Below are 4,297 nucleotides of genomic sequence, written 5' to 3' on the forward strand. Positions count from 1 at the left end.
ATGCACCCGTCAATTACATTGATTCAAAACAATTTTAGCATACAATACACCCAAGAAAACATGCATCATGCATAAAATTCATTCAAACTCAAACCAACCCCCCAAACTTGAATGCTTCATTGTCCTCAATGCAAGCAAAGAAGAGCATAAAAAGTAAAGGGATAGAAGACTCCCCCAAACTTAGCATGAAATCCGTAGCATATGGGTGGGAGGGTGGGTGTATCTTCAATCGTATGTGTGCTCCCTCATAAACTCCAATGTGCTCCCTACAAAACAAAACAAAACAACAAAAAACAAAACATAAAGAAACACTCAATTCAAAACAAATGCTAGAGGAAAGAATTGAGCAAACAAAACCTCCAACATATGAAAATAAAAATAAAAGAAAATAAAATTAAAAAAAAAAAACTTGGGTTGCCTCCCAATCAGCGCCTTTCTTTATTGTCGTTGGCTGGACCTTCTTCTTTGCAGCTTTCCTATCCAAACTCCAATTGGTGCCTCTTCGCCTTCTCCTGCTCTATCACAACATTCTCTCCATCAACTCGAAACATGACCGTATTTGTCTTGGTCTCAATTACAACATCGCCGGTTGCTAAAAATGGCCTACCAAAGAGAATAGGCATGTCCTTGTCCTCTTCCATCTCTATGACAATGAAGTCAACCGGGAGTATAAATTTGTCCACCTTCACCAAGACATCCTCGATGATTCCTTTAGGCTTAACAATTGAATGATCCGCCAACTGAAGGTCAATGTCGATTGGTTCAATCCTTGCTTCAAGACCGATTGATCTCGCAGTTTTCAAAGCCATCAATGATATTCCCGAGCCTTGATCAAGTAGGCACTTTGGGAACTTCTTATCTCCCATCTCACACGGGATCACACAACTTCCGGGGTCTCTTCTCTTAGCCGGCATCTTTCCCTTCACAAACTGTGAGCAAAATGCGCTCAATATCACCACACCATCATCTTGTATCTTCTCCTTTTTTGCAATAAGGTCCTTGAGAAACTTGGAGAATTTTGAAAAATGTAGGAACACATCCACCAAGGACACATCTACATTAACTTTCCTAATAATATGCATCATCCAATCAAGTCCCTTCTCTTGAATTATTTTCTTTCTCTTCTTCTTGATTGGGAAAGGAGGCGGCGGTATAAAATCTGGAAAATTAAATGGACTCATCGGATCCATTGCCGGACTCAACGACTTCTTCTTTGTATCACGCCGACTTGCATCTTCTTTATCTTGTAGACCATCTCTAGCATCTGTAGTGGCCCACTCACTCCCCTCGTCCGCCCATGCGTGCGAGGTTTGCGAGCCTAACAACTTGTCCGCCCCTGCGTGCAAGATGTTTGGGCCACTATGTACCACTTTCTCTCCAAGTCTCTCTAGCTCTTTCCCACTTCTCAATGTGACTGCTTTGCATTGCTCATTAACCTTTGGGTTCGTTATCGTGGTGCTTGGAATAGTTCCTTGGGGTCTGGTTTGCACAACCGTTGCAAGTTGGCCTATCATCATCACCAAGTTCTTCATTGTGGCATCAATGTGGCCAAACTTCTCATTAACGTTTTCCTTGAATTGATCATTCTCCTTTTGGCTCTTAGTCATGAAGGAGTATATCTGCGCAACTTGATCATCACTTGACGACTTCTTCTCATACCCCGAGGGTTGGGCATTACTCCTCCATTGATTACCCGCAGTGTTGCTAAGACCAGCTTGATTCCAATTTGGTTGCTGAGGTCTCCAATTCTGCTAATTGTATTGTGGCCCTTGATTGTAGCCTTGACGATTATCCCCAATATAATTCACATCTTCCACATATGCTCCTTGCAAACTAGGACATTGATCTGTATAATGTCCTCCTTGGCACACTCCACACTTCATCACAGGCGTGGCTTGGGATTGAGGAGTCAACTGCATAGATTTGACGGCATTCGTCATCAACGAAATTTGAGTACTAAAGTCAGCCATTTGAGCTTCTATAGCTAACACTCTTTCCGACTCCTTAGTAGCGCCAAATGTATCTCTCGCGGCCACCTTCCTTGGATTATGCCAATTCCTCTGATTGTTCGCTAATCTTTGAAAGAGCGCTCTCACTTCATCATGGGTCAAATCGTCCAAGTTCCCACTTGACCCTGCAGTAACCAAGCCTGTGCCTTTATGATTGAGTCCCTTGTAGAACTTCAAAAGATCATGCCCCGGAGCTAGTCCCTGGCTTGGGCATTTCCTTAACAAGTCTGTAAATCTCTTCCAACCTTCGGCAAATGACTCATCATACTTTTGTCGGAATGAAGTGATCTCCTCTCTCAACTTTTCTATCTTCATTGGAGAATTGTACTCCAAGAGAAACTTCGACTTCAACTCTTCAAAAGTTGCAATGTTGTAGCCCGATAGTGAGTCATACCATTCTCTTGCTTTTTCTCTCAATGAGAAAGGAAATAAAGCTCTCTTGATTCGATGATGCTCCACATTTGGCGGTCTATGAGAGTTCGTCAATTCATAAAAGGCATTCAAATGACTCATCGGATCTTCTTCATCTCGACCATGGAAAAGATTTCCACCACTCACCAAACTAATGTAGTGAGGTGGGATGTTGACATTGTCATGTGCATAGGCAAACTCCCCCGGGTGATCAACTCCCGATCTAAGGATGTCGCCAAACCTTCCCATGGGTGGTGGAACATTATTGTCGTCTTCAGCCATAGACTCGGCTTCTGAATCACTGCTACTACCCTCAAAATTTGTCTCGAATAGAGAATTTTCTCTCACTGGACTCTGATGTGTACCAATCACAGCTGAATTCTGTCCTCTTCTATGATATATCAATAACCCAAATTGCGGTGTACCCTTAGATTTGGTTTGCATCCACTGATTTTTGTTTTTCTGTTTTCGAATTTCTAGAACACCTACACAACAGAAAAGAAACCAAACACAACACAAATATACTAATCCTACCGAAAGCGAGACATCTCGACAACTTCGGGGTTAGTCTTATAAAACGTGTGTGCCTTAGTGTAAACTAAAAAAAATCTTAATCACTAAACTGAGAATTAGAAAGGTATCACCTAATATAAACACTCCTTTGTCTTCAAGTCCAGACGTGGTAGATGGCCATCACCCCCAAGAACACGAAGTAAGTACCTAACAAAACAAAACAAAAGATCAAATAAAATAAAACAAAAATAAAACTACTAAGTATTAAACAACCTATTGCCTCCCCGGCAACGGCGCCAAAACTTGATGCGTATTTTAGAGTATCCGATTCAGTTCACACAAGATATCAAGTTTAATTAATTAACTCTAATAATACTACGATACTGCAAGATTACAGCGTCGTTAGTAGTATTTCAAGTGTCGATCCACAGGGAGGTAGAAGATTGTTTAAAACTTATGAAGTTAAAAAGATGAAACATAAGGATTTGATTTTTTTGGTTTTGAAAGATTCAGACAAACGAAAATAAAAGATTAACAAAAAATGGATTTCTCAAACGGAAAAGCATGTCACTCCAAGTTGCTCAATAGACTTGCATATTTCTACATCTATCAAAAGCACAAATTTTGGGATTAATTCATCAACCTAATCGCTTGCACTGAACATGTTTGCGACGTATAGTTCACAGTCAGCTGAACACTTGTTCCATGAACTAATTTTCAATGTTTATAAACTCCTGCGAAAGCGCGGGAGACATAAACATCTACTATATAAACTTACCTAATCCGTTGTCAAATTATCCTCTGAACAATTCAAATTCAACAACACATCAATTGATTAGTCCATCCAAGTCTATGTTAAAGAGACGATAAACAAGGATTAAACATCTATAACGATAGAGGCATCTAAAGTGATAGAATCTAACATTAAACACATCAACGATGTCAAAATATGAATTCAAAGGTGTAGATACATTCACACAAGCCTAAATTACAACTTGGAGCAACATTGAGAGTTTAGCCTAAACACATGATAAACATCACGATGAAAACCATAGGAAGCATGCTCTCGTTGAGTGGAATTGAGATTTGGAGACGGATAGTCGGAATATTGGCCGGAATTTCTTCCTTCTCTTCTTCCTCCTCTCTTTCTCTCTTTTCTCCTCTCACTTTTCGTCCCAGGAAGTCTCTCCTTCCAAAAACCGCCCCATAAACAAATTTAAACATTGAAATTCGGCTGTTATCGAGAAAAATGCCCGGCCCGGGAAAAATGGTGCCAACCCGGGCGTTTCCACTGTCCCCGGGCGTTTTATATGCTAAAAACCACCGACCCGGGCGTTTTTGCCTGTTTTGACTGCTTCGCGCAA

At 40.8% G+C, this 4,297-nt stretch overlaps 1 pseudogene; it reads right to left on the reverse strand.

The window, feature by feature from the left end:
* Positions 1–476: 476 nt before the first annotated feature.
* Positions 477–2,864, reverse strand: LOC125195821 (uncharacterized; annotated as a pseudogene).
* Positions 2,865–4,297: the final 1,433 nt, after the last annotated feature.

The sequence above is a fragment of the Salvia hispanica genome, chromosome 1 (genome assembly GCF_029641045.1).
Source record: "Salvia hispanica isolate PSC_SH4W2 chromosome 1, Shi_PSC_v1, whole genome shotgun sequence".
Lineage (NCBI taxonomy): Eukaryota > Viridiplantae > Streptophyta > Magnoliopsida > Lamiales > Lamiaceae > Salvia > Salvia hispanica.